Source organism: Anopheles moucheti, chromosome X (genome assembly GCF_943734755.1).
Source record: "Anopheles moucheti chromosome X, idAnoMoucSN_F20_07, whole genome shotgun sequence".
Taxonomy (NCBI): Eukaryota; Metazoa; Arthropoda; class Insecta; order Diptera; family Culicidae; genus Anopheles; species Anopheles moucheti.
This window is the reverse complement of record NC_069142.1, coordinates 9,684,741-9,698,377: the sequence shown is the minus strand read 5'-3', so window position 1 is coordinate 9,698,377 and position 13,637 is coordinate 9,684,741. Positions and strand designations below refer to the sequence as shown.

Here is a 13,637-nt window from a genome sequence, read left to right as displayed (position 1 = left end):
AGAAGCTTACTAACGTCACCACCGTTGCAATGTGTGAGTTAACGGATAAGCGGGAAAAGGTTATAAGCACGCACACTAGAAACGGTTGTCCATTTAAACAACAAAACAAGAACACACTCTTCGCAACTATTATCAACAGCACCAAGAACTGAGATCCGTACAGTAAACGCACAAAATAGTTTAGAATCGGAATCAAGATTGTTACAGGTGGGTAAATACGCGCACCAATACCAACGGAGCTGCACTATTCCTCACGACAAAAAAAAACACGCGTGAGCACACTCGAAAAACAAATTTACCCGCACTTATACACAACACACCCGAAAACGAAAAAAAAAAAACAGATTAAAATCCGTCACTGGTCACCCTGTGTTACCGTGAGTGAAGCGGAATTGCACCTGACGTCAAACGGCGTGAGTTACTGCTCCGGTGCTACTGGGGGCGCTATTTGTTTGATTGTGGTTTGATAGTGACAAAACAACGCGCGGAGTTTGCAGCTGGACGCGCTGCCTACATTCACCCTTCCCACCATCTATTCACACTAAATGACGGCAGCTCCAAAACAAACATTTACTCGTTTTCGCCCTTTTTGCTGCAATATATATACTTAAAACACACGAAACACTCTCACAAAACCGTGCAAAAAGGACGCGCGCGATACAGCGCATCTGCTGTGTTTCTCTCTCCCCCGGTTTTCAACGCGCTGCTCCTTTCGTTATCGAACGCGAATTGATGGCAGGAGATGGTCGGCGGGCGAAGGGACCGCAGCGTCGGCAGTGTTGCGGTGACGTACGTAACAAAACAAAACTGCTCGACTTTTAAAATTTTGCAATACACTAAACAACAACGCGCGGATCGCTAGCAATTTTAACACGCAATACGCTCGTACACGCGAACCGTGCGGTGCAGCATCAACGTTAGCGGTGTGACGTTTATCGAATGATTTGCCAACCGGTGGGATGCGCTTCCTGTCCACATTTTTTCCTTTTTTAATTTCTTAGAACCAGGGAGTTTGTGTGTGTGTGTGTTTTATGCGTGGAATTTTCCACCCCCGCAAAACGTTATCCTTCTGCACACATCACCTTCCACAAGGACGTCAAGCGCAATCGTTTGCGTGCAGTCTGTGCAGAAAATCTGGGTTTGTCAGCAGTGTGCAGCTTTGTTTTAGCCAAAAACAATCCACTGTTAGTTACCGGGGCTTGAGTAACGTGTCAGCACTGTGGGAGAGATAAAAAAAAGGAACAAATATTAGATACGAACACATAAATGTTACATAATTTTGGTATATAACTGGACAATCATAGCCACAACTGATTGTTAACTAAGAAGTTTGTAATAAAGGTAGTTATACAGATATTTTTGTATTAATTGGTTTACTCAACGTGCGACGAGGCACTAAAGATGTGCGCAGGAGTGAGTGAGTGAGTTAAAAACTGCAAGTGAGTGGTTGTAGCTCAGCACAAAGAGTTTTCATGATTCCTTTTAGTACTCTATAACGTAAGAACAATATCAAAATAATTTTACTCACTCTTATCCATCAATTACAATTCAAAAAGAGTTGTCACTCACTCAAAAGTGAATCACTAATAACACTACAGAGAGTGAGTGACACGCAAAAGGGTGAGTATAAACGAGAAACAGTAGTAATAGGGCTAATAAAATAGTGTATTTTTTATATAATGTAGTTTATTATTATTTTTGGATTCGAGCAGAAAAGTTATTCCATTTTTTTGATAAGTTGTAAAATAAGCCTAGAAACGTCAAAACGCATACTGGCTTAGAATATAATCCCGAACAAAACGGGAAGATGCCATGTGAAAAGATTCGTCATATGTAAACGCTGAAACGTTCGCCACCCCTGGAGAAAACAATTGCAGTTGTATGAAGTTTCCAAAATACATAATGCATCCTAAATTAGATAAAATTACAAAAATCATCAAAACATCAAAAATTTCATTAGCGTTCATTAAGCTGTCAACGTATGAATGCACAACTTTATTCTTCCTTTCTACAAGTCAAATTTGAAATTAGTTAAAATGACATTATATCCCAACACAGTACATAAAAACGTTACGAACTAAAACAAATTAACATTTCGTATAATTTTACCACAACAAACCTGTTTTTACACCCAATTCCATTGCAATGGATTTTTCTTGCTTTAGTGGAAAGAAAGAAAAACTATCAACCAGCACGAAAAAAAGCTCAATTCGGAAATTAAAATTCCTCCTCCCAAATACTACACCCTGTGCTACACACTGCGTTGCAGCAATATTGCGCATCGACAGCCGGCCACGGAAAGGAAACTGAAAGCAAAAGCCAAAAAAAAGAACAGGATTGACAGATACACTTTATATTTATCGGAAAAGCATAACACTAATGACCCGCACTTAAGGATGACCCCTTTATTTTTCCTCCCCGCTCCCGGGAGGGGCAGAGTGAAACAGAGGGTTTGTGTGTATTTTTGGGGAGCCGTTTTTGCGTGTGTTTGTGTACCGTTGTGTTTGAACGCGTTAACCCATACAAACACACACAGTCGGGAGGGTTTTCCAGACGGCACAACTAATCAAAAGCAACTACACACATCCTCATCGTCGCGGTGTTTTCCCTCAAGGACAAAGACGAACTGGTTGCACGCGATGGTATTGGTGCGTAACTCTCCCGGTGTGTCTATCGCACCATCGGCTCTCCTTTCTGCCGTGTGTCGGTATCTTCACGAAACCATCGTTTTGGCTCTTTATCGATAGTCGCTATTTGCCCACCAGCAAACAGGCTACAAACAAAGGCGGAAGGAGGGCCGCGGTGATGGGTGGGGGTTTGTTGAAACACAGAGGAAAGTGAAACGTTGGGTATTTGCTTGCTCCTTTTTTTATGCAAGATAATTTTTCCCCGATCCAGAAGTAGAACGGTGACCGGGCACACACCACGGTGCTTGGCAAACACAACGATGGGAATTGGATGAACTATTAAAAACGGAAAGGAAATATTGATTTTCAAGCAGTTGGTGTTTCGCGGTTGTATGCGGGGAGCTAAACAACCGAGCCAACAAAAATAAAGCACTGCTCCTATACTAACACACATACATACATCAGTATACACATACACATATACAAATTTACTGATACGCACACATACACATGGACAACTAGCAGCGATTGATTTCCTTTTAATACTGACTCCAACTCCCAAGCAGTTGCAGGGGGTTTCGGAAAATTCATTTTCCTGCCGCTAGCTAATGGGTAAAAAATCTGTGTTAAAGGATGAGCAAATATCCTTACACCATGAGTTCATATTGGAAAGATAATTTAAAAAAATAAATGTTTCTGAAATCGTAATGAACCTACAAAAAAATGAGAGCTACTAGTAAAAAGGATCACAAAAGATGCAGCAGTTGGTTGCACAAGTAACTAATGTTGCTGTTCTGCATTTGCGTTTTGCGTTATGCATTAAAATAAATAATTATTAAATTTTTATTCTAAAACTATCATGCAGACGTATATTTATGATGAGCACTGTAAAACCTTTAGAGGTTTTAGGTTCCTTTCATGATTTCGTTTCAAGGGGTCTACAAAATAGTATTCTGATCAAACCAACTTACTGGTTTTAATGCTAATCTTTTAATAAGTACGTAACGTATCAATATAAACGTACATATTAATTAATTTCACATTTTTAATTTAATTATCAAATATTAATGATTTAATGTTTGAAATGATAATTCAATTTCTGTATCTGTTTCTGTAAAAATTTAAAAACTTAAACAATATACAAATCCAAAATCACATTACCGCGAAGATTTATTTGAAAAATTTGAATTAAATACATTGCACCATAACTAATTTGTACACTCAATTAGTTGTCAGTCAGTCAGTCAATCAGTAGTCAATACATTTAACAAAAACAACAGCAGCAAAGTAAATCGTTGGGGATACATAAATTGTTGTCCAGCGCAGCTAATGACTCAACCCGCCCGAAAAAGCAACCGAAACGATCTTACGAGTACAAACTATTTCCAATTACTATTTTATAGCCCACTAAGTGACAGCAATTTCCACCACATTGGAAAAGCATACCGAGTCCGGCGTAGAGAAAAACAAAAATGACGCGTTTCAAAAATAAAGCCATTGCCAAACCATTCCCATTCATTGCCACCCTTCACCCCACGGTTTGGGGTCGTTTAACCTACATTCCGGCCGGCATCGGTAGTCCGTACACGTCCACGTGCTTCGCCCTCATATTGAGACGATATTTTACAAACAAAAAAGGGGGCCAATAGGTTTACCATCTGCCGGGCAAATCATCGGCTCGTTCTTCGGTGCCTGGAAGCAATCTTCAAAGGCAATCGGGAGTCCCAGAGCAGCAGAAGATTTATGTGTTTTTGGTGACGCAAAAAAAAAACAACACAAAAAGACGCGAGAACATCACCGCGGGGAAGTGATCGCATATTATTTGTTTACACAACACACTAGAATTAACAAAAGCATACCATCCATTCACATTAAAAACTCCCTGTTGATATTTACGTTTACGGATGTATGCGCGCGCGCGTCCGTGTTGATTTGATGTCTCGGCAACAGTGCGGAAACATAGTGTCCTAATCGAACGTGTGTTGTCTAGGTGGAAGCATAAGTATCGATCTGTCTGCATGAGGCTGGCAAAACGAACTTCATTTTGCGTGATAGATTAAGCAGATAAAAGGGGAAGAAGTTGCTTGAATAATAGTGCTGGCTCGCTGACTACCTCTATGTTCCCATGTTTTAATACCAACACTCCGGTGGTTTTAGCTTGTTCGCTCTCACCCTCACTATGCGTGAAGAATCGCAAAAGTATACTCCCTTCTAACAGAAACAGTTACATTCGCATTGATTAGATATAGTACACACCACAACTCACTTCTAGTTATCCGTTCGCTGCTTCTAGGACAGTGTTCGATAATGCTGTTATGCACAAAACAACGACCGTGAGGACTAAACCAAACCACAAACGCGCGCGGTTAAAAGTAATTGAAGTTCGTCGTGTGTTGTAAAACACACCTTACCAGTTAAGTCAGAGGTGTTGTTTTCTTCTTTTCTAGCTGCTTTAACTATATAAACATAAAGACATTACCCGTTTCCAAAACTGCAGCCAACTAAGATCCATTTTGGTACAAGAAAAACTTTTTACCCAGCTGAGAGTTGAACGCATGACCTGCCAGGTGAAAGACCCGATCGTTTACCTACCGCACTAACGGAGCGTTCTAACGATGGCATGTTATTGGTCCAATTTAAGCTCCACATACACTCGCTCTTACAGCACACCGACATAAACGGTTCGCAAATCGCTGCTAATTAATTAAAGCAGGGCCGCAAATTCATCAAACAAGTCTATCATGTTTCATACAGGGAGCTTTTGTAAGGATCACATCAACAAGCGATACAATGCTACCCAAAAAAACAGATAACAGGCAAACATAAACAGCTAGATAACGTTTGCTTTGTTGTTTTATGACGGAGTATTATTAGTGCGTGTTTTTACATCATTATGACTTATCGGCTTGACTGATAAGATAAGCAAAGAGTTTTCTTTGTGTTCGTGGTTTCATTGAACTGTATTTTATGATTGCTTATTTAAACTTTTGGGGTGTGTTTTGGTTGTTGGGGAATTTTTATAATTTCGCAAATTACTAATTATTGTAAACTATAAGCAAACACTCTAAACGACTTCATTTAGCAATGGTTCAAAGTGTCAGATAATGCGTTAGAAACTGCACACAGCCGCTTTCTAGCAGCTAAGTTTCGAAATTGCTCGCGCGAAAGTAGACATCCAAGCGGGTAGTTGAACTGCCGACGTATGAAGTCATCTGCCTGCCACCGTTCCGTGCCGTGCCGACATCACAATGCGCTACTTCCAAACGCTAAAATTCCCTTCACGAAACGCAGATATGTGCGCTCGCATCCTGACCCTACGTCACCCACCCGGAGTACCGGGTCGGCCTGTCAGTGTGCGTGGTGAGAAGACGCTAGGCGGGGGTTAGGAAAATGAAAGGAATTCTTCTCACCTAACCAAACAAAAGGCATTGGTGAAATGTGCCTCTCCACCGGAAACGGGTAGTTGGGGGTGGGTGTCTCAGGATTTCTCACCCGCTACTACGAAACCGTTTGGCAAACCATTTTCCAGCACACATTTTCCGGCCGATGCTGGTGTGTGTGAATTTTTATTTTGTGTAGAGACCTCACATGAGCTCGTTTTGCTTGCCGCTTAACCGGTGTATTTCCCAACACAACCAAAACAGAAAATAAGGAAACGAAATAAGGTGCGTTCTTCTGTTCCTCCCTTCCTTCTTCTTCCCATTCATGCCTTACGTTGCGCACTGTTATCGTGTTAGGCCAACGAAAGTGACAAGCGAGCGAAAGAAGCACACCCTCACGAGTGTGACCATGGGGATATTGGTCCCTTTCACCCTCCATGGTCTCCCTTCTCCACGGTGAATGGCGTTTTTTTTTTGGGGGCGAAACGCAGCGAAGAACACCGCGAGATGCCTCGTGGGGTGCAACACGGCGCAAGTGGGTGTAACGGTGGCAGATTGCACAAGCAAACCAGGATAACTGGACCGTGACTGATAGTGCGCAATGGCGAGCGGCCGCAGTGCCCCTTACGGGGCTTTGGACACCGGTTACCAACGTTACGCAACTGTGACGGTGTGTTGTTGTACAATTTGTTGATAGGTTTGTTTTTTTTTTATTGCGTTTGAGTGCAATTATACAAGCTGGGATTTTTTTCCCAACATCGAAAACAGCAGAAACTCCTATTGGCGTGGAGTAACTTCTTCGGTGTTCTTCCGTTTGCAACTGTATTCATAAAAAAAACAAACGATTGTCAAAAGATTATGTTTAATTTATCGAATAAACAACCTGCTGGAACAATGTTCCAGGGAGTTCTTTCCACCTGAAGACTGAATTCCAAGAAAAAGTTTGTTTTTAGTTGCTTAACTTAGTAACTTCACTTCAATCGCGTCCCACAAGCGTATTGAGAGTGAGTGACATCTAGGGGTTTTAATTAACAGTTAGAGTTAGCGTACTCAAACAATCTTGAGATATCATTCGAGTAGTCTGTCTGCAGTGATCTGTCTCAGTTTGTTGTAATTTTCAATAATTTTTGAAAATATTCATAGAAAAATGACAATAATATTGTTTGATCTAAATTGGGTTTCTTCTGCACTAGTAGCAGAGCGACCTCTGACGGCAAAATACTTATCGGCAGATGTCATAGAGACCGTTCATCGTAAGTATTAGGAGAAAATCGATAATTTTCCCCTAACTTCCAACAAATTCAAGTTATCATCGGAAGAATTTTAGTTTTATCATCAGAGATCTCACTAATGCTAATAGACAGTTACATATTTACACCTATATCTGCTGTCAGAGCAATTAGATTAACTTATTAGTGCATTGTGCGCATATATCCTCAGTCCTATATCATTCTTCAACTTCAACTTCAACAACAAACCTCTATAACTTCCAGGAGGACCTTTCATTTCTGGCTTTATTTGATTAATAAAATTCCCTGTAGCTTGGGGAGTACCCCGTCCTATGTACGGAAAAATTGGGGTCTGGATGGGATTTTGGACCAGGTCCTATCGTATGACGACTGGAGCCGCTACTACTACACCACCGAGCCGTCCCAACCCACAACAGTTTAAAGGGTAATAAAAGCTACCACTTCAACTCCCAATACAGTCTGACTTCTTCAGTGGTTAAAACTTCTTCAGTATTCTACCAGAGCTCAAGGGATCGTTGTCACTAAACTCTCTCGACAGCTGCAAGAAATAAAAGCAATTCTCTTGCACCCACTCGCGACTGGGGAAACAAGAAATGAAACTGCTGCCTCATCCAGCTTGGAAAGAGTCCAAATTATTAATCTCTTTCATTTCGGCAAACGTGTACAGCATCGGCCTGAAAGGCAGACCCTATATCCACATGATTCACGACCCATCCCGGGAAGTTTCGTGCACGACCACGAACCACCGCATAAAAGCTGGTAATTCTTTTATTTTGATTTTTATTACATTCTCATCGGCAATTGAACCCGTGAAACATGTGCGCGAGCCGGTGGCTTTTCGGGGGCAGCGTAGCAGTGCCTTAGGGTTGCGCGTAGCGCAGAAGTGATCGGGTTTGTAAGAGAGGGTTTTAACTGTCACGGGGTAATCGGGCGATAAGCAAATGTGACCCTTCGGCAAAGCACGTTCGTTTGCTGTCCCTGTTCCCACATTCGTTCCCCCGGGTGGGCGGGGGGAAACAATTTAGACCGCAGCAGTGTGAAACCCACGCACCAGTACCGGAACGATCGGTTCCCTATTGGTACGGTCCCCGGCAAACCCTCCAGCAACTATCGCAGCGATCGGATGCCATAAATATCAATTGTACCGTCGTTTTCCCAAATCTTCTAAGGTTCGAGGCGCGTCCAAGCTCCTTAAAAACCGTGGTAGCGTACCATTTACTAAATTGCTACCGAATCGAAAACCCCCGTTCGGAACCCGTTCCGGATTAACGCTAACGTCCAAGATGGCAGAACCATTTGTGGTCGGGTTTTACGGAAATTTCTCAATTACGTTACCGCGCCGTGGCGTCGCGGTGGGGACGCTCCGTAACATTTGCTCCAAATTATGTGCTACACCACGGTGTGGACGTGTTCCCGACGAATGCTGGCCACGCTCCATTTGGGTACGGTTGTTGCTTCCGGTACCATAGTCACCGGCCGTAGGGCAATAAGGCGTACCAAATCGACGGAGTGCGGCTAACTGTACACGCGGTTGGAAAGTGTCCCGAGCGGTACCACCGAGAAGGTGTAACGGTAGGACCATTGCCATGGCCGCGACTCAATCCGACTGCAAACCAATCACATCCGGGACGCACACACAAAAAAAAGGGCACTTTAAGCCCCGGCGCTAGATAGTCCCTGGTCTTATTTATTGCCGCTGCAGTTGGGCAGTGGGCGAGCGACTCCTATTGTTTTCGTGCCGTTTCCATTCTCGGAACGGGTCATCCGGTGCCAGATACACGTCGCTCCAGCACTGATTTGTTTCACCCTCCAGCGCGGGTGCCGTGTCCAAGATCTCGGAAGTCCTTACCAAATCCGATCACGCTGACCACCTGATACCGGCGGACCTGGTCTATCGGGGAGCTTTATGTTTTATTTTTGATGTCCCATTGTTTAGAAATGCTATTAGTACCACCGACCACCGACACGGAAATGCACCCATCACGGTGGAAGGTAACTGCTGTTGTAGGGTTTCCTCCTTCCCCTTTTTTTGTTGTTGTTGTTGCTACCTTATTAGGAGACACAAAACATACACGTACCGTGTATATTCTCCCACACCACCCTGCGGCTGATGTGTGCATTCACCAAACTAGGTTAGAAACGGCTTTCCAATTTTTGGTTTTAGAAATAAAAAAAAAACCCAACCAACACATGGACGAAGACGTATGACATTGCTGGTGTCGGACGAGAACACCCCCAAAGACCGTTGAGGTCACAGGATTGCGGAAGCCACAAAACGCAGTGAACGGTTGTTGCTGTTGGGTGTGTGTTTTGTTCTAAAATAAAAACCCCAAAACACTCTCTGGGGGCCTTGTTATACACACACACACACGCCCGTTGTTGCTGTTGTTGTTATTTTGCACCAAGAAGACGGCTAGAACGTGATGGGTTGATTATTGGAAATGTGAAACCAATCCCCGAGGTTTTAGCGCAAAACCATTTCCACACCTACAAAATGGAATGTGTGTACATGTGTGATGTTGTTTTTCTTGTTGGTGCCTGTCTTTCCTCTGGTAGTTTGCCTCATTTCCGTTCTCTACACGGATCGTTTCTTGAAAGACCTAGAAGTACCTCAGTGTTGGGTGCAAAGTGTAGACAATCGTCTGAAGTTGTAGATTTGGTGTGAATCTATTAAAGATTGAACAGAGTTTAGTAGCTGGTGGTTTCGTACCGCGAGGTTGACGAATATACGAAGGTGTAAAAACAGATCAAGATGTCGTTAACCTGAATAACTATAAGTATATCAGTAAGTGAGTTATTGTGATACTCATCATATTTCTCCAATATTCTTCAACTCAAGGGACAGACACAACATACATACTTTTGAATCACTCTTTGAGCAATTCTGAGTTCTTGGAGTTATCAGATTAGAATTACTGAGAACATATAAGAACTTCTGATAGAAATAGTTCACCAATAGCATGAAGTTATACATTTATCTATCTGTTAGGGGCAAAGTATAGATATAACTTCAAACACCCTTTTCAGCAAACCTGAGTTCTCGATGGTAGGAAATGAAAATTACTGAGAACATAGATCTACTGATATAACTTCAAAAACACTGAGTTATATTCGTGAGGTAATTCTGAACTTTAAGACATAAACTGATTTATATATTTTACAGACATCTTCCAGCTGCTAATGTGGGTGTTAATAGAAATCCGGTTTGCGTTCTATTCCAACTTCTGGATTTCATTCTCCGACATTCATATGAACTGGAGTTCCAGATCATGACGTTATCGTAAACATCAGATTAGCTTCACTTCAATCTTTTTTTTCTGAACATTCTTGCATTCAACTAACGAAAGTCTAAAACGTGACTCAATGCCTGTGTCATAAATGTTCTAGAATTTTGGTAACAGCCCAACCTCCAGATGTTTGCATGTTCGGAACGATTCGTTACAGATTTCTGGTTTTACGACAGCATGTGTCATTTTGAGAATTTAACTTTAATTAACATACCAAATTTGCAACGGCAAGTCTTCGTCGTCCGGCAGCGCAACTATGGAACGATGACGCGTGGTTTTTCTTGGATCAATGGTTGATTGTTGCCCGCTGGTGCTGCTGCTGCTTGCTACTGATGATGATGCAAATGTTGACTGATGATTGGAGAAAATGGGGGAAAACACACACAGCTCGTACTGGGGGCCCGTGTTGCGGCTAATTCGATGAACTTAGGAACCTACATCCGAACCGAAGAAAGCAGACATTGGAAAGGTGGCGGTAAGTGTGTGGAGTAAATGGTACCAAAAAGTGTGTCAACGAGCGTTATAATTAGGTTCAATCGGACGCAGCCAGACGCAGGAATGGTTGCAGCACCGTAGCGCAAAAAAAAAGCGGAAATCTATTGGGATATGATCTCGTCCGATTACTTTTATTGCCCCCCTCCCCTCCGCTACTTAACTACCGCTGTTAAGTGTCGAACGAGCCATTTCCCCCATTTCGTTTGTGCAACCAATTGGGTCTTTGCCGTTCATCATTTTGAGACGTCCATTTGCGATGTTTAATGAGTTGCGTTGGAAAGGCTGTTTTAAATCGATTCTAGTGCAAGATACGTTGTTTTGTGTTGTGCTCAACGCAACGTGATTCGGGTTTTTTTTGGGGAAGAAAATATTTTCTAGGTCACCAGTAATACTTGCACAAAGATTATTATATATACTATTAATAAATGTTATGAATAACGTAACATATGTGGAGATATTTCAAAACATTTGAACAAGTTGAGCAACTGGATTCGAAGGTTCTATTTCTCACTAGTATCTCCAAGAAAAAAAACTTTTGTAACTCAAGAAAAGACAAATTAAAATGAAAAGAAAGTTGTTATTGCATGCTGGGAATCTTCCAGTGCCATAGCTTCAAATTCACTCGAAAACATGTCCAGACATTGTGACGCAAGGAAGGCAAGGATACCGAACATCCATTTTATCTGGCCGTACGTAATCATTTTAGTGAGACGCAATAATTCGCAATGGTAGAAAAGTGGCTCTACGCTATACGCTTTCTCATTTGTTTACGCTCACATCCTTACGGTTTGTTTAGCTTCTTGGTAGGGATATGTGGGGGACCCCGCTTACTACAAATCCTTGCGCTGTCTGCATCTTAATGTCGTGAAAAATGCTCCCTCGGCACCCTTCCCCTTCCTCTTTACGACCATACCCATTTCTTCGCCACACACACTCACAACAGTTCCGGCGTCGAGTGTTTCCCTGCACGGCGACAAACGCGCGCACCGACCTGCTTTAGCTAACCTCTTTAGTTGATGAAATAATGAAAAATAACATTTACCACATAGAGTATCCTCGCACAGCTTTACATCGTGCTAGCCACCGCAACAGCGCAGTATAGTTTACCCTGCATTTACACCCTCAAACTATCCAAACGATCAGGATGATATTCACGCAAACACGGCAAACGAATCTTTTCCGGTAAAGGAGTGTATTTTCATCTCTGCTTGCAAAACTCGGCCCGTATTTTGATACAATTTTTCCCCGCTTTTGTTTTTCTTTTTTTAAAACCACCCAATATTTTACGATATGCACGGGGTTTGTTTTTTTTTTTTGTCGCACGTACAGCCAAAACCGTCTACTGTGAACGGAAAAGGGGGAGCGAAAGGAAAAACACGCACACGCACGGTTCACAAGACTTTTCCTGCAGCGCCAGCCAAACTTCACGCACGCAAACCCACCGAGAGAGGAGAACGTTTTTTCACTGTTTACGCCTTCGAGTTTTCCTGCCTGCCGAACGCGCGTGTCCGACGGCCTGAAGACGAAACCGGAATGTGCACCATTTACGGCTAGCGCGAAACAAAACGGTTGCGGTGCGAACTGTCAGTGCTTTGACAGCGGGTTCGCGGGTGGTTTCATGTAAAACCAGCGATTTGTTGGTGTAAAATTCAGATTGGAAGCGTAAAACTCACTATGCTAATTCACCTTAAATTAACAATAAAGTACGCCATCATTAAGTGCGACACAAATACGATTTTTACCACAAAAATCGCACATCGCTAAAGCCTCCCCTACACCATACATATTCGAATCGAAATGACATATTTGACAGTTGCTGCAAACGCATAATAGAACGCTTGAAAAACGCTTCATCTATCATGTGACTGGTGTTTTCGTTTGAAAACAATTGGCAATCCTTTCCTACATTTTATTTTACAAATTTGTGACCCTGGAAAAGCTAAATTGAAACCACAAAACATTATACACATTCTAAATTTTTAAAAATGAATTTACAATAAATTCACAAATTTTCCATTTGTGGTTGGTTCATTACAATGTAAAGCTATATACCGTTTTCCGTTCACTTAAATGTGCGTGAATGCACTGTTTTGTAAATTAAGTAGCAGAAAACGCTCTGCGGTGCATTGGAAAAAGCAGCAATAAAATCATGGAAGAAACCAACCGCAACGTATAATCCCCATTCGGTTGTGTTTTGACTGCTGTCAACAGCAACGTTTACCTCGAATTTGTCCCTTTTTCCTCCTTCACACACACGCACGTTTGTACGCATATTTTTTAATCAGAATTCAGTCGCGTACCGCATATCACCTCCGATCGTTGTGTGTGTGTGTGAGGGCAAAGGAAAAGCAAATTCATTTCCCAACCGAAGGTGCTGTCATTCCGTATCATTTTGGGGGGTTGGGAGAAGGAGAACCCCCAGATACAAAAAATAAAACAGAAAGGGCTACAGGTAGTGCGCATTCTCTCCGTTGGCGCCTGGGTGTGCGTGGTTGTGTGTGTATTCGCGCGAGAATAGTGGACCGTTTCGTTAGTTTGTCTTGCCAAAAGGCGGTTGTGCCCCGTTGTGCTCCGGTGTGTGCTGCACAGGCGAAAGTT

The 13,637-nt window shown here is 42.5% G+C and overlaps 1 long non-coding RNA gene across 1 annotated transcript; it reads right to left on the bottom strand.

Moving 5' to 3' along the window:
* Positions 1-10: 10 nt before the first annotated feature.
* Positions 11-12,540, bottom strand: LOC128306744 (uncharacterized). Its single transcript, XR_008287596.1, has 3 exons — positions 12,082-12,540; positions 10,759-10,978; positions 11-1,217 (listed from the first exon to the last, which is right to left on the bottom strand). It is a non-coding gene; the product is annotated as an uncharacterized LOC128306744 (long non-coding RNA).
* Positions 12,541-13,637: the final 1,097 nt, after the last annotated feature.